This window comes from Electrophorus electricus (assembly GCF_013358815.1).
Source record: "Electrophorus electricus isolate fEleEle1 chromosome 5 unlocalized genomic scaffold, fEleEle1.pri SUPER_5_unloc_9, whole genome shotgun sequence".
NCBI lineage: Eukaryota > Metazoa > Chordata > Actinopteri > Gymnotiformes > Gymnotidae > Electrophorus > Electrophorus electricus.
Window position 1 is genome coordinate 4,500 of NW_023336133.1, and position 24,294 is coordinate 28,793.

General features: G+C 40.9%; 1 long non-coding RNA gene across 1 annotated transcript; it reads right to left on the reverse strand.

Moving 5' to 3' along the window:
* Window positions 1-490: 490 nt before the first annotated feature.
* LOC118240902 lies at window positions 491-1,649 on the reverse strand. Its single transcript, XR_004775693.1, has 3 exons — window positions 1,488-1,649; window positions 1,103-1,266; window positions 491-562 (listed from the first exon to the last, which is right to left on the reverse strand). It is a non-coding gene; the product is annotated as an uncharacterized LOC118240902 (long non-coding RNA).
* Window positions 1,650-24,294: the final 22,645 nt, after the last annotated feature.

A 24,294-nucleotide genomic window follows, 5' to 3' on the forward strand; every position in this document is an offset into this window, starting at 1 on the left:
CTATTAGGGTCGAGAGATAAGCGGTTGGAGTGTTCATAAGTGCTTTTCTGTACTTGAGAAGGCTCTCCTTCCATGCAAGCTGGAAGACTACAAGCTTAGTGTGGCACCATTTATGTTCTATTTTTTGAGTGTTGTACAAATTTTTGTCCATAATTCTTTTATTCTTAAGTGGAGCAACAGCAAAACTGGCCTAAGATCAGTGAAACAAGGATGAACTTGTTCTTTTGACATGCATTTGGGATGTGGTACATTAATTTGTCCACTAGAGGGGGGATGTATTACTGTAGATGTTTTAAAGGGCCAGCGTGTCAATGAATGTTATCAACTTGAGTACAAAAGAGTGACCCCCAGTCATGACCTGAACTTGTCATGTGATGGTAAACAGAATGAAAGGGGGCTTATTTATTAATTTATTTATTAATTCTCATGTTCTGTGTTCTGCCTGTCAGATGCTGCAGGGTAGGCCGTGGACCCAGAAGCGATAGAGACAGGTGTACTCTGGGTGACCCCAGTTACTGTGGACCGGTAGTTCCACCAGGCAGTACACCTCACTGGGAGACTCCTGCAAACAACACATCGTATTCTAATATATCACTACATACTACAATATTATATAACATTATAACATGGACTACACACTATAATACATCACACATAATCCCTTCACAAACACACACATGCACACACATCGTGTGCTTGCACACAATCACACACTGTAATGCATTGTTCTTTACATATTTTCTGGAGGACAGAAAGAGCAGCAGTAAATGCTTTGTCAATATTTTATCATCAAAATATCCATATTTTACAGCATAATATAAAACACATAAGTATTGTACTTATCATACAAATACTGCACACATGCCTACTCAGTTATATGTACAGCAGATATTACTTATAGTAGTGTGTGTGTGTGTGTGTGTGTGTGTGTGAATATGTAAAGTATATATAAATACATTAAATACACTAATACCAATAATACAGTATTAATAATATTAACATTACTAGCATTACAACAGTGCTAACATTATTGGAATAAAAAGTGATGTGTACATATTTCCATCTTTCTGTGTTTTGGTGAGTGACTGTACAACTTTCTTACAGGAAGTTGGTAGATCTGGATGGTTTCTCCATCTTGGTCATAGGTAAATGTTCCAAGAGGTTTTCCTTCCTCGTTTTCATGTGTCAGTTCAAGGGAAGTGCAGGAGTGTATAAGAATTAGGCTGTGTCACATTACACCCTGGAACCCCTTAAACAGGAGCAGCTCTATCACGAGATGACATTATTAATTAAAACTATTAATTAAAACTATTATTGTGCTTTCATTGGCTACATGTATTTATCATTGGTTAAAATACACTATTTTAAAAACCCACACAGCATAATGCATAAAATTAGATGCACATGCATAACAAAATCATTACAGCAGCCTCAGGCAACATTGGTGTTGTGTGTGTGCGGGTATGTGTGTGTTTTTCATGACTCACATGAACGGTGAAGTCCTTTGGAGTGCTGTTTATGTGTCCAGTGGGTGACACGTTACGAGGGATGTGTTCCAAGGTAACGTGGGTAATCTGGACGGGGTAGGACAGAGCGATAACCAGGAAACTTTGGGAACCACGGACCGCCCGGCAGTTAACAGGGTAGACCTCAGGCTGGAGAGAGAGAGAGAGAGAGAGACAGAGAGAGAGAGAGAGAGAGAGAGAGAGAAGAATTTTGAAACAGTAGGTTTATTATCAATATGTGTTCTAGGACATAGGAGGCATCCAATAAACGTGTGTGGTTTCGATCCTGCAGTGACTCTTCAGCCAATGAGAGTACTCACATCCAGAGGGGCTCAGACAGATGTGTGAAGGTGCGTGGGATCAATCAGTGTGCAACAGTTGTGCAGTGAGTAAGAGATACCAGTCCCATGCTCCTGTAAAAAATAACACACCTGTCACTAAAGCCCCTGTCAGTTACACACGTCACTAACATGCCAGTCATCAAAAAATATGTTACCAATACACCTGCTGTCATTTCCTAACTGCTACCAGCAGACCTGTCAGCTTACACTGCATCAGTACATGTGCGTTTCTGTCATTGTGTCTTTTGTGTGTTGAGTGCAAATTTCTTTCTCCACACAGGAGCTCGGACATGAGATGATTTGAGATGTAGTGACTCAGGAATACAGACTCACTAAAACCCAGCAAGAGGAGGAAAAGGAGGAGAAGGAGAGCCTTCCTCACACCTGCACTGCGTCTGTGGAGAGACAGAGAGAGAACATGGCTATGCAGAGTGCAGAGTTGCATACACAAACATGCTCATATACACTCACGTACAGACACGCACATATACACGTTCACATGCACACACACGCATGTCCACACACAAATGTACCTGCTGAACAGAAAAACATCAAGCAGAGAGATTCCAGAGGTCAGACTGTACCATGCTGTTCCCATCAACAAGTAGAGCACTGCAAAGGCACGAGCTAAACAAACAAACAATACATCATTCAAACAGGTGATAATGATGATGATAAGGTCTGTTTAATATAGTGAGGAGTGAGCGCTTTTCAGAACCCAAACTCTGCCTCAGCTGAAGCCTGAACAGAACCTGAGAGAAGTTAGATTCTCTGTCTAACTGTCTCTTTCTCTCTCTCTCTCTCTCTCTCTCTCTCTCTCTCTCTCTCTCTCTCACACACACACACACACACACACACACACACACACTCACTGGACTGTGTGCTCTGTGGGTAGTCACCATCCTCTGATGAGGATTTTCCTGAGGAGAAGTTTGCTGGCTCTGTGACAAGGTGGGGAGGAGATGATGCCTTTAGCTGTTCCAAAGCTGCCTGGAGGCTGGATCTCAGATGGAAAATCTGACGCTGGTGGTGAGAGTTGATACTGGGGGGACAAAATGCAAAAAGTCCTAAACATTCGCGCAATAAGTGGTTTAATGAGTGAGCTGAGATAAAGGAAGAGAAAAGGCCCTCTTACTTCTTCACTTTAACTCGCAGTGCCTGCATATTTCTTTGAAGTGTCTGCACACACAAAAACACAAATACACACACAGTCATTTCAGAGAATTATAGCTGATATTGGTGCTGTCACACCCTTATTTGCATTTTTTTACATTTTTAGTTCAAGTGCCAATTCATTACAGTAATTTACAAGTACTGAAAGTAATTCTCTGGCTGGTATTGTCATCTAAGTGATACATTATTTTTTATTTCAGGATATCTTGCTTTACTCATTTGTTTTGTATTCTGTATTCTGCTGGATGATACTGTAGAGTGATTTTATTATATTGTACACCTGACAGTCCACACCATTCATTTGAAAAATAATCCTTTGTGCTCCACTGAATTATTATGACTCTCTCCCTCTCTGACTCTCATATTCTTTCTCTCACTCTTTTCCTCTCTCTCTCTCTCTCTCTCTCTCTCTGTCTCTCTCTCTCTCATTTTCTCACCAGCATGGCCTCCATGTTTCTCGCTCTGTCCTCAGACCACTTCATCATCTCGTCCCTGATAGCTGACAACTTCACACTGAGCACATGATTCTGCAAGCAGCACCAGAGAGAGAGAGAGAGAGAGAGACAGAGAGAGAGAAAGCAAGAGAGAGAAGAATGTTGAAATAGTGGATTTATTACCTGTGAGTAGTATAAAACAGTATTTGTTCTAGGACATAGGAGGCATCCAATAAACGTGTATGGTGTCAGTCCTCCAGTGACTCTTCAACCAATGAGAGTACTCACATCCCGAGGGGCTTGGACAGGTGTGTTGAGCTGTGTGGGATCAACTGTGGTCTTTTCTTCAGTGTCTAACATTTGAGTACCGACAAAAGGGTACCAGTACCATGCGCCTGTAAAAAATAACAGACCTGTCACTAAAGCACCTGTCAGCTACACACGTCACTAACGCTGTAGTCATCAAATCATCTGTTACGAATACACCTGCTGTCGTTTACTAACTGTTCCAGCACACCTGTTATCTTACACTGCATCGGTACATGTGTGTTTCTGTCTTTGTGCTTTTTGTGTGCTGCATGTAAATTTTTTTCACCACACAGGAGCTCGGACATGAGATGATTTGAAATGTAGTGACTCAGAAAAGCACTCACCAAAAAGCAGCAAGAGGAGGAAGAGGAGGAGGAGGAGGATAGCCTTCCTCACACCTGCAGTGTGTCTGTGGAGAGACAGAGGGAGAACATAGCAATGCAGAGTACAGAGTTGTCTATACAAACACAAACATGCAAACACACACTCGTGTACACACATATACACATTCACATGCACACACAAACTTACCTGCTGAGCAGAAAAACATTAAGTGGAGAGATTTCAGAGGTCAGGCTGTGCCATGCTGTTCCCAGCCACCGGTAGAGCAATACAAAGGCACGAGCTAAACAAACAATACATCATTAAAACAAGTGATAATGATGCTTTTTCCACAATAACCACAAAATACAGCAGAAGGTAAACGTTTCATGAAAACATGGGACAAGCTGATGCTACTGCAGTACTAATTTACTACTGCTTTAGCATTGTTTTAGTATAATATAGTATAGTTTTGGAATAGCTTTAGAATAGCGTTAGTGCCGCTTTAACACTGCTTTAGTAACAGTTCAATGAAGTACAATGAAGCAAATTCAATCTGACTAGGGGAGTTGGAGATGGAATTTAAGTATCTGGTGCACAAGAGGTATATGATGAGTATTAGGTATATGGTGAGTATTAAGTAAATTAATTGATGTATTGACAATCTGTTTAAAAAGTTTATTACAGTAATACTAATTTAGTACATACATGGCTATAATACATACAGACTTCCATGAATGTGTGTGTGTGTGTGTGTGTGTGTGTGTGTGTGTGTGGGTAAGAAGAAACACTGATTATAGCTTCTCATAAACTGGTTATAAACAGTTGAATATGACATCAGCACTGACCTGTAAATTCGGCCTCTGTGATGAGCTCACTGGAGTATGGGCCATGTGATTGGCTGAGGCTGCCATCATGGCTTGAGGTGTGGGAGGACTTGACCAGCCTGCGGTTGCCTGCCTTCCTCTTAAAGACCCTGCAGAGAAACAGAGACAGAAACAGAGAAAGAGGAAGAGGCAGAGGTAGAGAAATAGGGAGGGTGAGAAAGAGGCTGATGTACACCAAATACACGTGCACTCCTACACACACACACACACACGTGTATGCACACACACCTGAAGGGGGTCTCTTTGTAAGAGATGGGTCGAGTAGATCCATTAGAACAGGCTCCTGCAGCGTCATCATCGTGGGGGTAGTACCCACTTGTTAGTAAACGTGCACTGCGCCTTGACATCTCTGCATGAAGAGACAATTAATTAATCAGTCAATCAATCAGTCAGTTAAAAGGATCTAATGTTTTCATTTATTCATATAGGCTTTCCAGGAATATAGGCATGAAGTTCCATCTGAACGTTACATTAATGAATAGGACATACACTAAAATGTACTTACTAAATAATTAAATTTTATTTAAATAGCATGGGAGTCAGACTCTTTCTACAGCCCTTCGCTGCGATTCATGAATGGCGTCTCTGCAGGCTGAATAAGGTTTTCCTAGATAAGAATCTAGTCCTGGCCTAATCCAGAACTAAACAGTAGTGGCATCTCTGAAGTGTTGCGGTAGCGGGTGGTAGTGATGGGGGAGTGGCTAATGGTGGTGGAGGGTGGGAGGTGGTAGTGCTTGTGGTGAAGGGGAGGAGTGGGTGCTGGTGGGGGCAGTTCTGGGGGTAGATGAAAGCTTTACATGCACTTAGTTTGCTACTCACGTCATTCAATTTTGGCTTCACAGGAAGGCATTCAGTCAAATAATAGAGAATCTACCGTCCACTATAGCCAACTAGCTAACACAATTACAATAAATAATAATAACAAATAATAGAGAATCTACCACCTGCTATCGCTATCTAGCTAACAAAATAAAAATAAATAATGATAACAAATAACAGAGAATCTGCCGCCCGCTATAGCTAGCTAGCTAACAAAGTGACAATAAATAATAATAACAAATAACAGAGAATCTACCGCCCGCTATAGCTAGCTAGCTAACAAAGTGACAATAAATAATAATAACAAATAACAGAGAATCTACCGCCCGCTATAGCTAGCTAGCTAACAAAGTGACAATAAATAATAATAACAAATAATGGTGAATCTACCGCCCGCTATAGCTAGCTAGCTAACAAAGTGACAATAAATAATAATAACAAATAACGGTGAATCTACCGCCCGCTATAGCTAGCTAGCTAACAAAGTGACAATAAATAATAATAACAAATAATGGTGAATCTACCGCCCGCTATAGCTAGCTAGCTAACAAAGTGCAGATAGCCAGCACAGCATTGTTCCAAAGCTTTTCCGCATCAACAACAAATAATTATCTAACCGACTTATTTTGTACAGCGAAATAGATTAATTAAAAGACGCAGCCTTTGAACAAAAGTAATGTGCGTGCAGAGGCAGATGAAAAGGCGATAGCTGTCCAGGATGGGGTTTGACAGTTGCCAAAAACTCCTCCTTTTGCGTCGCATTTGGTTGTTTTTAAATGATCAGACTGGCACGACATTAACGCGCTTAATCTAATAACGCTCGCTCCCTAACGGTGGAGTATAAAGGAACTGCACATGCAAAGGTTTACAGAATCTACACTAATTTTTCTTTCTTGTAGGGGCAGGAATATTTTGAATTTCAAAGTAACTGCATTACGACTCTGTTTACTTTATAGAACATTCGCTATCGGTGGTGTCCAAATTACACGTCAAAATGTATTGGATTAAATATTTGTGATGAAGGATTTAAAATGTATACAATCTGAACACATTTAGTGCAGTACTTTTTAGTGCACGTACCTTTCAGCTGGGTTTGTTATCGATAAAGCCACCGACAAGAATGAAGATTGTTTAGTGTTTTGGTTTAAATGCTTAGCACATATCATATAGTTGCGTGACTTAGTTTACTACGTAATAATGATCAGTTACACAAAAACTCGGTATCTCAGGCAACTTTAGAACCTTTGAGAGTGCATACAAGAATTGAATACATGAAATATACTAGGTTTTATTTCTCTTGAATGATTTCTGTTAAAATAGGATGTAACATTATGAGTGGAATTATAAACAAAACAAAAGAAAAAAAACAATGTTTACACAGCCTGTTGTTGGCCGACCCGACTCGGAAGAAAGATCAGAAACACCAGTTAGAGCTATGTGGAAGAGACTATTCTTTGCACTTTCAGCAGTCTTAGATGGCAAAGATTTGAATTAAGGTACTCCATTACCTTAGGTTAACTTAAGTTCATTTGAAATTAATCTCACAGATGTCATTTTACCTGTCGCTCATCCGTAGATAGAAAATTGCCACATTTATGCATTTATACAATAATAGTATTTTGCTATTAAAATGAAATTACGCCATCATTGTTAGTCATAGCGTTTTGTTTGAGCTTTAGATTTTGTTCTTGACCGCAGGGATTCATCTTCAGGCCAAAGGTGAAAGTACGTTTTGACTCAGTGAGTGTGCACACACGTGTCTGTCGGTGTTGTTGAACGTGGCTCTGTGGGACTCCAGGTTGTGGCGCATATTTATGTTAGCGCATCCGTGAACCAGCAGTAAACACTGATCCACTGCTCAAACTGAAGCTGCGGTTGGGACACCTGTCCCCGACTGATCAATTTTACTAGAAAGACCCATTTGTCCAGTAAGCAGGGCATGCTAGAGAGAGTGAAGGGTAAGAGGAAGTGCAGGTTTTTCTTTTTTTTTTTTTTAGCAGTGGTGGTGTTGGTGGTGGTGGGGGGTGTAGTTGGTGCAGATATGAGTTAAATAGATGTTACTTATACTGTATATGAATAAAAAATATGCTGTAAAAATTTTCCAGTGTGTAAAACCTTAATGATGTCACTGAAATAAGCAGACTTCTTAAAACAGGACAGCCTGGACACTGAAGAAGGAACCACACACACAAAATAAACATTAATGTGCAATTTGTTATATGATATACTGGAAGAACACTTTGAAAGCCAATACTGTGCAGTTAGAGAAGCTGACCAAGTGCAAGGAAGACCTGGTTAACTGTAGAGATATTCAAGCCTGGTTAACTGTTGTCAGATATTCGCTCAGCAAACATTCCATTGGTTGAGGTTGTCCTGGAAATTACTAATTTTGTAGGCTTATATTACCACATATGCAATCACAGCTTTATCAAATGAAAATGGAAAAAAGAAAGAAAAAAATGATGCATTTGGATAGCAAGTCCACATGTGAAGTACAGACTGCATGGATGAGTAACTCCAAACTGTTGGCACGCATTCTGCTAAAGGCAGTGGGTGCAGGAAAACTGCTATTAGCACGTCCATCATTTTTGAGGTGATTAACATTGCTTTTCTAAGACAGATGTCTGTTTCTGACATCTTTTACTTTTACATCCTATAAATGGTGACTGCTCCATATTATGTGCGATTATTTAAATCTGGATCTTAAAAACAATTTCCTTTGTGCAGGTTTTGATTAAGGGTTACAGGTACAACATCATTTTGTCTTGGCTGCTCATCATACCTGTTGTTGTGCAGTGAGCCCAGTCAGCCAAACCCTCTTTGTGAAACAGAAAACTTCAAGTTTCTTTCAACTCTAAACCGACTGAGTTTTCACCAAACCCACTTTCTGAAACAGGCCCTTGGGTGTACATTTTTAAATCTAAATGTGCACTGACCTTTTCTGGCCAACACTGTGGATGTTTACTCAATCTGATATTTTTTTTAAATTAAAAACCTGCAACAGTAAACATATTGGTGAACGGTTTGTTTTGGACTAAATAATCTTTTTTTTCTTGGAGGACTGTCTGGTCCATCCCGAGGTAGTGCAGGGAAGGTCTCATCAATCTCCTCTCTGCCACTGGCCATCTCATCTCTGCTGATGTTCCCTGAGAAGCAGGTTATTCCTGCCGAAAATGACATACAGACAAATTTCAAATTAGCCTAGTGTCCTCAAAGTAAGACCTATACTCCTAAATTTCATTGTAGAGAATTAGCTACAATATAAAATGCATTGCCATTAAAGGGTAGGATCACCACACTGTAAAACATGTCTATATGAATCTGTGTTCAGATAAAGGGAGAAAGACAAAGAAAAAAATTAGTCTTTCAAACTGCACAAATAAATGACTGAAGAGTGAAATTCAGCACCAGTTGAAAGTTACAGCCACCATAGATAACTTTTTTTTTCAATTACTATCCTTTAAATTAAATAGTCTTCTACATAATTTACACCACAATATAATAAATCAGTCAGTTAGCTGGTGCATTTGGACCTCACCATGTGTCTCTTGCACAAGCTGGATTTGATCTCCTGCACTTGCACATGAACAGTAAAAATATACAAAGTATATTTATACTAATTAAAGGAACAAAATAATGGAGCTATACATCACTCCCATTAGTCCATGGGCTAGTACTACCATTACAGGCTTGACCATTTTGGTCAGATACATTTAGTACACAGACATTTCTCATGAGTTTTCCTATCTCCCACAATTCTTTCTACAGAGCAAACATGCCCAAGATTAAACAGAGACACACTACAACCTTACACCTAGTGTATATATTCAGAGGACTAAATGAATGCAACAACCAAATAAAATACAAACTGTGCTTTCTGGACTACATGATGTTTTGGAAACGTCTTTTTAGTACTAATATATGGTAAATATGCATTTCATTTTATGTTCACTGCAGTTTATTTAAAGTCACTCAGCAAACTACTGGTTGTGGAAAATCAATCAGTTTAAGACAAGACTAATATATATAGAAAAAATATATAGTCTGTGTATAGGCTCATAAAAAGAATAACTGGAGTAAATTATATTGGCTGTGGAACCAAAGTCTTAATCAATCTTTTTTCTGGAAAGCCCAGTAATATGAAGGCTATCCAGCTTTATGAGACTCAGTGAATGTTTACTTTGCATTTCTTGACTGAGAGGAGAGCATAATCTCTTCTGTCTTGGACTATAAAGCATTCATGTAACTATTACTGAAAAACACTAACCAACGAGAAAAAAAGGATCTTTTTTCAAGTGTTACATCCTGTGTTTGTTTGTTGTGTGTGTGTGTGTGTTCCATTCCAGATCCAGTTCCAGATTCCATTAAAGACTTTCATGTTTGCAGAAAATGTGTTTCAGATGTTCCCCAAGCCATTGTGGTACTGAGGAACAACCCCTGAGCTCGGGGAGGACTGGTCGAGTCCGTCAGAGGTCCTCCCTCCCCTGCCGGATGTTGTCTTTTCCCTGGAGCTCAGGACAAGTTGGGAGGAGATGACCCAAGCTTCCGCAGTACAGACACCTCCCTTCCCGCATCCGAGCGTCGCGTTCATTTCGGGAAAGGCGGGTGTGTCCGAGCTGCATTAGCTGGGATTCGGACTCCCCCTGCTGGTCATGCACATGAACAGGGCTAAAGGTGCACAGAGCTCCACGAGAGCCTCGACTGATCTCTGGTCCCCGTGTTCTGCGCCTCTGCCACACGCAATTGTCAATATGCAAGAGCAGATGGATGAGGTCATGGAGAGAGGCGGGAGCATCACGGTGGACCAGTTCATGTTTAAGGTCCTCTCTGAGGCCCTGGTGAACAGCAGCCATCAGCGCTGTGGGGTTCCATCCACTCTCAGCCGCCACAGTGTGGAACTCACTCACATAATCAGCCGCCGCTCTTCTCCCCTGTCGCATGTTAAGAAGACGGGAAATCGTCTCCCTCCAGTGACTGGATGGCCGAAGGTCCGCTTAAGGGCAGCAGCGAATTCTGCTGCAGTGGAACAGACGTCAGTTTGGTGCTCCCAGACCAGGGTGGCCCATGCCAGAGCCCACCCAGTCAGAAGGGAGATGATGTACGCCACCTTTGCTCGCTCTGTGGGGAACCAAGATGGCTGCTGCTCGAAAGCCAGTGAGCATTGAAGGAGAAACCCCCTACAACCTCCTGCCTCACCGGCATAGCGCTCAGGGGCAGGGGGCAATGGCTCTGAATGTGAGGTGGGCAGGATTTGGGCTGGCTCTGCTGCTGCTTCAGCCCCAGCTGCCTCCTGACTAGGAGGAGCCAAAGGCACTGGTGTTTGTGTAAGGAGGTCTGTCAGGGCCTGTAACTGAGAGAGGATCTGTTGCAGAGCCTGCTCATGTTGACCAACAGTCACCCCCTGATTAGTCAGAGCCACCTTTACCTGTTCCAGAACAAACTGTTGAGCTGGGTCCTTGGCTGGGTCTTTCTGTAAGGTGGGCTCGAACCCAGGTCAGGTAGGTGATGACACCAACAGCCTACTGGGTGAGAAACCACGCTCGGGAGAGAGACACACTCAAGAGAGAAAACTGGAGAGGGCAGGGGATGTGTAAAAACACAGACACACTCACAGCACAGAAGTAAGGTGTAGCACAAGGGGGAAAACTTGAGAGGGGAGGGGACATCTAAAAACATGAACACCCTTGCAGACAAGAAGTGAGGTGTAGCACGAGAGCTCATAGACCTCAAAACCTGAAGCTACCAGCTAGAAGCTTGGCTCAAAACTTTGGCAAAGACCAAGCGCTGAAGGACTGCGTCACTGGGCTTATATAAGGTCTAGTCCAGCTGTTGGGTGTTAAACCTGATTAGTGCTGTGCCTGACTCAAGGCCTCCCTCTGGTGGCCGGAGGGGGCATCGGCCTGACACCAACCCTTACAAACACACACACACACACACACACACACACACAGAGACACGGTCTGCAGGCACCCCCAAGTCAGATTTAAGACATTTCAAAACTTTTAATGCTACTTCCAGTGTCATTTAAAACCAAATTTGCAGTGAGGATATACAAAAATAAAGTTATTTTGAATAACTTTAACATGGTAATTGAGAAACTGATACTTTCAGACTAATGTTGAGGAGCTTTATCATTTTGAAGAGATCAGAACACCAAATAAACCAGGTGGTCAAGAAACTGACAGGGAAAAAAAAAACTAGTTAAAGTAGGCACTTTCTACATAAACGATAGCAGGATATTGTAAGCAATGAAGACAGAAGACAGAAGCTAAAACAAATGATCTATCTTTCTTTCTTCCAGTATTTTCCTAGTGAGAGCAGAGCTGTTACTTCCCTGTAATGTTCAGATGTAGCTAGCTAGATAAAGCTGGAGCTAACAAGCTGATTTCTGAGGGGATTTCAAACCATATTCACAAAATATGTAGAAAGTTACACAATTATAAATAGAGTGAAACATTTTGAGATGGACAGTGTTAAATTGTATCAGTCTGTCTAGAATTTCCTGTAGAGATCCAAGACAGCTTACTAGTCACTTGGACTTGAGTTTGGTAATGTTAGTTATCTAGCTAGATAGCTTCATAATTCCATTTGATGGTGTATATGTCAACCAGATTGAACAAGACCAAAAAATGTTATTTGATTAAAATTAAAAATCTACTCACATTTCTCCTCATCCAGATGGACATAATCAGTGTTAGGTAATTCATAAAATGATCTAGCTAGAGTGCTGAAGGACTAAACTCTAATCTATAAGCATCATGACAGCTGGGAGAAAATGTTGGCAAGGACAGTATATCCACATTTCTAACAAGGTAGAAATATTAAGTCATGGTAAAAAAAAAAAAAGTTTTAAAAATGTCTTAGTTACCTCAGTTGAGAGAGTGATTTCCTCCTCTGATAATATTAAAGCTTGACTAATGATCCCTGTTTCCTAGCTGTCTTCTCCAGGTGCAGTGAGGAAGTGAGAATGTTTTACTCCCTGACATATGATTAATTATTGAAATAAACTTAGACTACAAATCTCTTAATCAGTTATATCAAATTTCTTAACCAGTATATCAAATGTCACTTGTTGTCTTCACTAGAGAGTTTTCAGATTTACATTGGGTGACTGGGCAACTAAGAAATAGCCGTGTTAGTCATTGGAATTTATTTTACATATTTGAATGACAGTGAAGCATAAAATTTAAGACAATTGAAGACTTATCAGTTCATTAAATTTGTAAAATGTCATTTCAGATAAATTAAGACTTTTTAAGTACCCACATGCACCCTGTCGTGAATACAGTTACGATCTGGTGTGAGTCTATACTATGAAGCGAACCGGGGCATAGCCCAAGAAGAAATGTTGCTCTATGAAATTTTTACCAAATGTTCATAAAATCAAACCCAGAATTAAGTAAAATCTTACTTTTAGGGGCTTTGCTATATTAGTACAATTCTACTAAACTGTATAAACCTATACAGTATTACACAAGTATAATATGAGATTAAGTACATATGTGAGTACTTAAGCATTACACCTAAATAGCGAGCTAAAAATCCATGATGTCTACAGAAACAAGCACAGCCGGTCTGTTTAGCAGCATTCAGATAAATTGCAGTACAGTACTGTGTATTTGTACTAAATACACAAAGCAAAAAAAAAATTGTTTTAAAGTACTTGCCCATTTAAAGTACAGTGTCTGAAGTGCCTAACCATGGTCACAACTAATAATTCTACTAAACCTCTAGCTAGTTAGTTAGCTGATAAGTGGATGAATTAATAAATTATTGGGTGAATTAACACATATGTGAATCCCAGAAATAAACAAACTTGAGCACTGGTTAATCAGCTGAGTATAATCGTTTTAGAACACTTAAAGCAGTGCTTTTTACGATGTTTTAAACTGACATACAAACGCTGTTATTTTTCTCTATGTTGTAAAATTTGCCACAAAAACCGTAAACCATAAAAATAGAGAAAAATATCGCCGTACTTTGCGACATAATATGTCCAAAATGCCGCTTTTCTTCGCCGTTTTACAAACAAAACGCGTTTCGTTTGAGGTGACCTTTGACCACTTTGGCTTTCCATATTCATAACACTCGTAGATGGCTCACTTCATTAATCCAGTTTTCATATGATGAGGAACATGTTTGGTTCCTTCTTCTAATGGAAGAGCACTGCCAGTGATGCAGTTGTTATTTATTCTTACTGTTGTCTTGGATCTACAAACAAAGTGGTTTGTTAAGTTCCGAAGTGTTTCAACGTGCCGACATAGTGGAGATTTACTCTCAGCGCAGCCGCAAAACAAATCCGTGTAGGAGGGACTGTGAATCCATTGGCTGTCTAGACTACTGTATGATTGGCTGCAGCAAAATGATGGACAGCTAACTTTGCCTGCTGATTAACTTAATAAGAATGACTGTTATAAGAACTCGGTTGTGTAATTGTCTTCAGTCGAAAATGATTGACATGTGCTCCGCCCTCCTCTTACCCACAGGTGTTCCTGTACTTTTCACCTTTCTCAAGAAAACGAAAGTATTTTCTGAGCAGTCGCCGTTGTTGAAGGTTGAGCGTATTGAATATACGAGCGTTTAAAAATATTTCACGGTAAGTTAATTCTATTTGTAAAAATGCGATGTCGGTGCAGTTTAAACAGCGTGTTTTGTAAGTACATAGTTCTGTTTAGGTTAATTCGTAGGTCAAGCCAAAGGCGGATTAAATGTAAAGATTAAAGTCCTGGGGAAGTTATGCAACTAAAATGGCTAACGCCCAGTACGATTGCGTAGATATATTTAAAATAATTTAAAGGGGCCAGATATATATTGTCAGTTATTGTAAAACTCGATTTCAAGCTCTTAGTTAGTCAGTGATATTTCCAAATGGTCCCAGTTGAAAGTCTTCTGGCCTAAACTCAAAGTTGCTACTGTAACGTTTGTTTTTTACAGGTAGTTTTCTGTTCAGTTTCAGCCGTTTTGTAGTGTTGTCCAAATCCTCAGTGGACAGTTCAGATTCCCTGTATAGTTAATTATCTCTATTATTAACTATAGTTTGGGATGGCACGGTCGACACTGGCGTTTCTAAGCTTGTTTGGAGTTTCTGAAGCGCAGCGTTTTGAAACACTGATCTGAAGTGTGGCTCAAAACGGCCATGTCACGTGACCTTGGCTAAACGAAGCTTGTGTTTCTACAGGTGTGATACAGAACCTGCCGCTCCTGTCTTTGACTGACAGTGTCTGAAACAAACCTGATCACACATCTGTCTCAGTCACAAACTCTATGAATGCTTATAAGTCAAGAAAACACACCCCAACTTTCAGGGTTTTTGTGAGAATAGAGAATTTGAGAGATGGAGAGATACAGTGTTGTCTAGATAGAAGGTTATTGATAGGACATATTGACTGATAGGCTAGTGAGAGACATCCAGTGAGCAGTAGGTAGGATAGATATAGTGACATTAATATATAGAAAGTGTGTGTAGAGAGAGATCCTCTGGTTTACTGACAGGAGTGATGTGCTGTATATCCACACATTTATATAATGGTAAAAACACCTGTGCATGCCAGCAACATGTGTTCTATGTGAATGAATCTTTTCCAAGACTGAGGAGGTAATTTGGGAAGAGAAGAAGCCCCAAAACAGCATAACAACTAATATTTTATAATATAAATATAATAATAAATATATAATTTTGAGACATTGTTCCTTTATTTTACTATGAAACCTGTTCCATACAGACAATTCATTAAATTGTTCTGCACTTCATAGATTACAGAGCACATCTGAACCCACAGAACCCAACAGAGTTCATGCAAAGCCACAGAATTCTACAGAGTTCATGTAAACCCACAGAACCCATGTGGTTATTTATCCCAGTAAACATAGTGGCATTTTGTTAATAGATTATCTTTCTAAATGTCATGTCTTATACATGAAACTGAAATGCCAAGAATTTGAAATGCCTTACAGAACACAACAGAAACAGGTTGTTGTATGGTAATTTCTTTTAAATATTTATTGATCATATGTATCAATAACCTGGTATAACCCACCAGAATAATATCTAGGCAAAGTAGTTTAGACATTGTTGTTTCACAGAATAGAATTATTAAGATGTTAGCAAAAGTGGTCACTGTGGAGATCATGTCAGAATGTTTCTGTTCAAAAGGCCCATAAGTGCTGGAAGAATTTTGCGTGAATATTATTTACTTTTGTTGTTCCTTATAATATACTTATCCAGTTAAACGTTATGTCATTGGTTAAAGATATTGGTTGATTATACAGTTAACCTTTGTGTCATTGGCTGAAGATGTTGGTCGATTATCCAGTTAAACTCTGCATCATTGGCTAAAGATATTAGTCAATTATCCAGTTAAACTTTGTATAATTGGCTAAAGCTATCACGGTGCTGAGTGTTTCCCACACAGTAAAACTCTGTTTGTGTTAAACCCAGAGACTCTGTGTTACTGATAAAATGTAAGTCAGGCATCTTCTTTTTATATTGATATTTTGTGATAAAAAAACAATGTTAGTTGACAGTTATTAACAAGCAGGCACGTTACTCCCTGTGCCTTTCCATATAGGTTTAGTTTCACTTTCATGTTTTAGTGTATTTCTCCTCTGGTAATGCTGTGTTTCATATCAGCTGTACTCCTTTGTCTATTAGTCCTTGAGTTTGGGAGGTTGAATCAGTGATTTCGATGTTAGTCATGGCCACTGCATTTCTTTATCAAGTCATTGAGTCAGTTCCAGAGATTTGCCGCTAGATGGGGCCCAAGTACCAGTTATATTGATCGTAGTATACCCATTTCAAGCGACTGTAAAAGCCTTTTTTGTGTATTGTGTATGTTGTGATTTACAAACAACATTGATATTTAAAGTAATATCTGTATTTGTGTCTTAGACCAAAGGTTGATGACACATATTTGATTTCACAACATATAATATTGGGTAACCTATTCTCTACTTCACAGTTCTGTAACATCAAAGTTCATGCCTGTTATTACACCTTTGATCTCAGTATGGCTTTAAGTGGTCTGGCCAACACACCAGGTTGAGCACAGTATAAAGCCAACCTGTGCCAGTCATCCCAGTTCCCTACAGTAGTCTTTACTACACTTTTGAAACCTTGAAACTATTTTCGACACAACTGCTTCAAACATCTCAATATTTCACAAAGTCTCACTTTCCCTCCACCACCCATAGTGTACTGTAAATGTGTCATGATTAGTCCCTCCCAGCTTCCCTGTTCCGTGTTTTCCGTCTTGTGTATTTTAGTTCCATTCTGTAGTTTCGTTTTCTCTGCCCCTCGTTTGATTTTCTACACCTGTCCCTCGTTTAGTTCATGTATTTAAACCCTGTCTTGTTCCCTTGGTCTTGGTTATATATTGTTTATTTTAATGGTTGTGTTTATTTGAATGCGTGTGTTAGGTTCATTGTGTTTGATTAGTTTAATGTCTGAATGTTTTTGAGAGCCCATCTCTGTATCCCCATAAGTTTGTACTCCACGTGTCCTAGCCTTCGTGTTTCTTAGCCCTGAGTTTCCCCTGTTTGCTTTTGTGTGTTTTGATTGATCATGTTGGTAATATGACCCTGGACTACCCTAACGACTATGATTTTGGATTTGCCCCTAATAAATCTTGCTCTTCTCCGCACATGCGTCCGCCTCCTTACAACTCAATGTTACAAAATGTAGTGAACAACTGATGTATACTGATTAATGACAGATACCACACCTATAGTGTACTGTAAATGTAGTGATCTGATGTACACTGATTAAGGGCAAAGATACCACACCTATAGTGTACTGTAAATGTAGTGAACAGCTGATGTACACTGATTAAGAACAAAGATACCACACCTATAGTGTACTGTAAATGTAGTGAACTACTGATGTACACTGATTAAGGACAAAGATACCACACCTATAGTGTACTGTAAATGTAGTGAACAACTGATGTACACTGATTAAGGACAAAGATACCACCACCTATAGTGTACTGTAAATGTAGTGAACTACTGATGTACACTAATTAAGGGCATATAACAGACATGTTGACAGGACTTCTACCACTGTTTCCTCACTAAAGTGTCTTACTTCAATGTGTTGTGACTGCACCACTTTATGTTCCAGATAGTTTCTGTGAGGTCACAGTTTTATATTTCCATCACAGACTAGTGTTCGTTAGATTCTGTGTGTTGTCTTACTAACGTACCCTACGTAGTGTTCTATATAGACCCGTCTGTGTGGGGGAATGTGAGTGAGTGAGTGAGGGGACCATTACAGACACAGCCTGGGTTTATATTTGACTCATTGTCTCTGGTGTGTGAGAGTGTGTGTGTGTGTGTGTGTGTGTGTGTGTGTGTGTGTGTGTGTGCTAGAAATGATGCGGTTGCTCCTCTTCCTGTTGTGCATGTTGGACCTTTACAGTGTCGATTTGCACCTCTCGAATTTAGTGGACAGTCATAAGTGATGGGTGTCAGAATGTAATTCTCCGCTTTTTCAGGGATTAGGGTTGGCTCTGCACTGCCACCTACAGTTCTGGAGATGACTGCATGGATGAACACACTAGTATAAATACCTCACAGGTCTCTCAATATGATGATGAATTTACACTTGAATTTCTTTGTCATTGGTTGTGTTAAATACTAGTTGGATGTGCTGGATATTTGGGGTTATTTGATGCTTTAGCCGTTGATGGTCAAGTTGCCTGTGCTTTAAGACAGAGTGCACATATATGGGCTATTACAGTATATGTAAACACACACACACGGACACATTTTATATATATATATATATATATATATATATATATATATATATATATATATATATATATATATATATAGCATACAACATAACTTGTTCTCATACACATATACTGCACGTTGTGTTGCTTACATCTTTATTTTATTTTATATATCTGTATTTTTATATATCTGTATATCGAGATATCTATATATTATATATCTGTATTTTTATATTTTCTTTTTTTTTGCTTCATGTTTGATATCATGATTTTTATTTTTGAATATGTTAATGTGAGTTTTATCAGGCATTGTTCAGTGTTGATTCACTCTGTGTGTGTGAACTGTTGACAGGGAGCAGAGAGCAGCATCTCCAGTGTCCAGCTGTGTGTGTGTGAAGAGGAACAACTCCATGATGGAGCCTCATAACTCCAGCAGTGGAGGAGGAACCTCTGACCCACAGTGAGGAGCTTTCCATCAGCACTTAATCTGAGGAAACAGGAAGAGGGAATATTCAGGATAAATGAGATGTAGTGAAGGATGTAATTACTCAACACTTTCCTCATCTTCATCAGGGTAGAGAGAGCAGAGCCTCCAGCACCCAGCTGATTTACTTTCACTATTCAATATCATCAGGAGGTGGAGTGAGAGAGCTACCCAGCCAAACACACACACACACACACACACACACACACACACACACACACACACACACACACACACACACACACACACACACACACACTAATCCCTGTCACTCATCCTCAGCCATTCCCCTGCTCTCCATCTCCCACTTATTAGTTAGAAGTTCTAGTTATTCTCCCCTTCATCTGTTGCCACTTCCTCTACATATTTAAACCAAGTTCTACTATCAGTGCTGTTCTAGCTTCTGTTTGCGTGTGTGTTTGTGTGTGGTATGTTTGTGTGTTATTGAAGGACAGCTGTAATGTGTGTGGTATAGTTGTGTTCCCGACGGACAGAAGTGTGTGTGTGTGTGTGTGTGGTATGTTTGTGTTGCTGAAGGACAGGTGTGGTGTGTGTGTGTGTGTGTGTGTGTGTGTGTGTGTTGTTGCTGAAGGATAGGTGTGATGTGTGTGTGTGTGTGTGTGTGTGTGTGTGCGGTATGTTTGTTTTGCTGAAGGACAGGTGTGTGTGTGTGTGTGTGTGTGTGTGTGTGTGTGTGTGTGTGTGTGGTATGTTTTTTTAGTTGCTGAAGGACAGGTGTGATGTGTGTGTGTGGTATATTTGTATTGCTGAAGAACAGGTGTTTGTGTGTTATTGAAGGACAGATGTAATGTTTGTGTAGTTGCTGAAGGACAGATGTTGTGTGGGTGTGTGTTGTTCATTTGTCTTGCTGAAGGACAGGTGTGATGTGTGTGGTATGTTTGTGTTGCTGAAGGACAGGTGTGATATGTGTGTGTGGTTCGTTTGTCTTGCTGAAGGACAGGTGTGATGTGTGTGGTATGGTTGTGTAGTTGCTGAAGGACAGGTGTGATGTGTGTGTGTGTGTGTGTGTGTGTGTGTGTGTGTGTGTGTGTGTGTAGTATGCTTGTGTACTTGCTGAAGGACAGGTGTGATGTGTGTATGTGTGTGTGTGTGTAGTTGCTGAAGGACAGGTGTGTGTGTGTGTGTGTGTGTGTGTGTGTGTTGTTCGTTTGTCTTGCTAAAGGACAGGTGTGTGTGTGTGTGTGTGTGTGTGTGTGCGTGTGTGTGTGTGGACAGATGTAATGTTTGTGTAGTTGCTGAAGGACAGGTGTGGTGTGTGTGTGGGGGTGTGTGTTGTTCGTTTGTCTTGCTAAAGGACAGGTGTGTGTGTGTGTGTGTGTGTGTGTGTGTGTGTGTGTGTGTGTGTGTGTGTGTGTGTGTGTGCGCGCATGTGGTATGTTTGTCTTGCTGAAGGACAGGTGTGATGTTTGTGTTGCTGAAGGACAGGTGTGATGTGTGTGTGTGTGGTATGTGTGTAGTTGCTGAAGGACAGGTGTAATGTGTGTGTGTGTGTGTGTGTGTGTGTGTGTGTGTGTGTGGTATGTTTGTGTAGTTGCTGAAGGACAGGTGTGTGTGTGTGTGTAGTTGCTGAAGGACAGGTGTGATGTGATGTGTGTGTGTGTGTGTGTGTGTGTGTGTGTGTGTGTGTGTGGTATGTTTGTGTAGTTGCTGAAGGACAGGTGTGTGTGTGTGTGTGTGTGTTTGTGTGGTATGTTTGTGTAGTTGCTGAAGGACAGGTGTGATGTGATGTGTGTGTGTGTGTGTGTGTGTGTGGTATGTTTGTGTAGTTGCTGAAGAACAGTTGTTGTTTGTGTGTTATTGATGGACAGATGTAATGTTTGTGTAGTTGCTGAAGGACAGGTGTGGTGTGTGTGGGGGTGTGTGTGTGGTATGTTTGTGTACTTGCTGAAGGACAGGTGTGTGTGTGTGTGTGTGTGTGTGGTATGTTTGTGTAGTTGCTGAAGGACAGGTGTGTGTGTGTGTGTGTTTGTGTGGTATGTTTGTGTAGTTGCTGAAGGACAGGTGTGATGTGATGTGTGTGTGTGTGTGTGTGTGTGTGTGTGTGTGGTATGTTTGTGTAGTTGCTGAAGAACAGTTGTTGTTTGTGTGTTATTGATGGACAGATGTAATGTTTGTGTAGTTGCTGAAGGACAGGTGTGGTGTGTGTGTGGGGGTGTGTGTGTGGTATGTTTGTGTACTTGCTGAAGGACAGGTGTGTGTGTGTGTGTGTGTGTGTGTGTGTGTGTGTGTAGTTACTGGAGGACAGGTGATTCTAATCAAGTGTCCAGTGAGTGCAGGTACCAGGTGGAGTTGATTGGGTAAGAATGTTGTGGGTGTAATTGGTTGTTCTCTAATGTGATTTATTTTCACTATTCAACATCAGGAGGGGGAGTGAGAGAGCAGCAAATTGTTTGTTGTCAGAAGTGGCTGAGGGTTTTCTGGCCCTTAAACATCCCTTCACTGTTGAACTCTTTTGTTTGCTCGTACTATTAAACAGTAAAAACACCCGTTATGTCTCCACCAAGCACTCCCCTTCACTCCTTCACTCTCACCACTCCCCTTCACTCCCCATCACTCCCCATCACTCCTTCACTCCTTCATTCCCCATCACTCCCATCACTCCATCACTCCTTCACTCCTTTTTCCCAGTAGTGTAGGGGGTAGAACAGTGTGGTCTTGCTCACCCACTCCTTCACTCCTCATCACTCCCTTCACTCCCATCACTCTCCATCACTCCTTCACTCCTTCACTCCTTCTTCCCAGTAGTGTAGGGGGTAGAACAGTGTGGTCTTGCTCACCCTCTCCTTCACTCCCATCACTCTCCATCACTCCTTCACTCCTTCACTCCTTCTTCCCAGTAGTGTAGGGGGTAGAACAGTGTGGTCTTGCTCACCCACTCCTTCAGTTCAAACCCTCTCAGTTGTTGGTTTCCTGTTCAGTTGTGTTTTACCTCTTTTGTCCCCTTCCCTGTTCCACCTCATATGTGTTTGGGTCCATCTAGGAGGTCCTGCTTACCTGAACAGGTGGGACAGTCCAGTTCTGTGAGACTGACACTATAGTAACGTAATAGTGGTGGTTCTGGTGTCATTAGTTTTAGAAGCTGTTACATGCAGGTGGATGAGACGTCAGGATACAATTGCTGAGGACATTTATTAGGTCTCAGGAATCACTGTCATAACAGGAAGAACCACGCAGGACACAGATAGACTGGGGTAATAAAGAGCTGTACAAGACGCAGACTGACCGGGTAATAAAGAACCACACAGGACGCAGACCGACCGGGGTAATAAAGAACCGCACAGGACACAGACAGACTGGGGTAATAAAGAACCGCACAGGACACAGACAGACTGGGGTAATAAAGAACCACACAGGACACAGACAGACTGGGGTAATAAAGAACCACACAGGACACAGACAGACTGGGGTAATAGAGAATCTCACAGGACACAGACAGACTGGGGTAATAAAGAACCGCACAGGACACAGACAGACTGGGGTAATAAATACATTATAGAAAGGGGAAGTTTAGCTAGTACCATCTACCATATCAGTTAACTCCATCCACTTTTATTGTGGAGTCTGTGGTACTGGAGACCCCCAGCCATACCACACAATGTCAGAGGGAAGGAACATTCCTTCATCTTTCTAACCACAAAGATGGTGCAGTCCTCCCTGACACAATCTGCAAGAATCATTTCCCATCTCCTACTGCTTAAAACCATCACAAAAGAATAAGTCAAAAAATGTTTTTAGAGAAATGGTTTCTAAAGATCAAATCAAACAGATGTGTTGTATAAGTGGGCAGTTTTCAGCTTTATAAGAAAAGCTAATTTTGTAAATGCCAAAGTGAAAGATTTTTGGACACAGTATGGAACAAGTGATGAAAGAGGAGTTAAATTGGCTTAGAAATGTTAAAGCTTTAATTGTTAGTAAGGAAAGTTGTTAGTGGTTCATGGTCTGAGCAGTGTGCAGTGGTGTGACTGACACCCCTCACCTCCTGACTCTCTCTGGGTCTGATCTGATGTCTGGCTGATGTGTGACTGATTCCCAATACAGCGGCACATAGATTCTGCACCAGAGCAACATGGAAATAAACGAAGCCTGTTTTAATACTGTAAACAGGTTTCATGATGTGTATCATATGAACACATAACATTTAAAGTATTCATAAATGATCCGCAGCTGATCTCAGAACTGTGTTGGTTTTGTAGCACCACAGCAGGTTCAGTAAGATGAAGAACAGGACCAAACTCAGTCCCACAGCCAAACCAACCAGGCCAAGAGCGGAGGAATTACCATCTGAACTCATGGGAACTGAACAAAGCACATAAATCACAAAATGATTTGTTACATGTTTGATCCATTCCCTCTTTTAAATTGGTTGTTAAGAAACATTTAAATTCACTGTTTTTTGACCTCTGAGACCCAGCTGTGTGGTGACTCTCCTCTCTCTGGGTGTTTACAGTAGTAGACACCCTCATCTGACTTTGAGACAGTACGGATGGTCATTTCTCCTGCAGTCTGGGTCTGGATGAGTGATCCATCTTTATATAAATCAGATCTGAGGTGTGATGTGATAGTGGAGTGAAGTAAACAGTGTAGAGTCAGAGGATCTCCCTCAGTCACAGGATGGACAAACTCTCCAGAATCACACCACCATCTAGACGAGAGAAAACACTTTACTCATCTATTACAGAGAGAAGGATTCCAGCATGAACACTGAGTATTACATAACAGGTTTGGGACACAGAATATAAATACAATACACCCAATCTTTGGAAAGTAGAATAATGTCACACACACACACAACTGTTAGACAGCTTTCTTTATTAACCCTCACCCTGGTTCTTGGTCAGTATCTGATAGTGTCCACAGCCTGTCAGGCTTCACCCCTGATTATCCTGCCTGCTGCCCCACAGCCGCTCTGTTACACCTCTCTCTCTCTCTCTCTCTCTCTGTTCTGTTGCCCTCTGTGTGGATGGGGTGCATATAATTGTTTATGTTCCAGTGTTCATTTTCTTGTGTTCATTTCCCAGTATCTGTATCTGATAGTGTCCACAGCCTGTCAGGCTTCACCCCTGATTATCCTGCCTGCTGCCCCACAGCCGCTCTGTTACACCTCTCTCTCTCTCTCTCTCTCTGTTCTGTTGCCCTCTGTGTGGATGGGGTGCATATAATTGTTTATGTTCCAGTGTTCATTTTCTTGTGTTCATTTCCCAGTATCTGGTGAAGCACCATTCACATAAACATTATTCTTCATCACCAGAGTGAGGGCCAGGGGCAG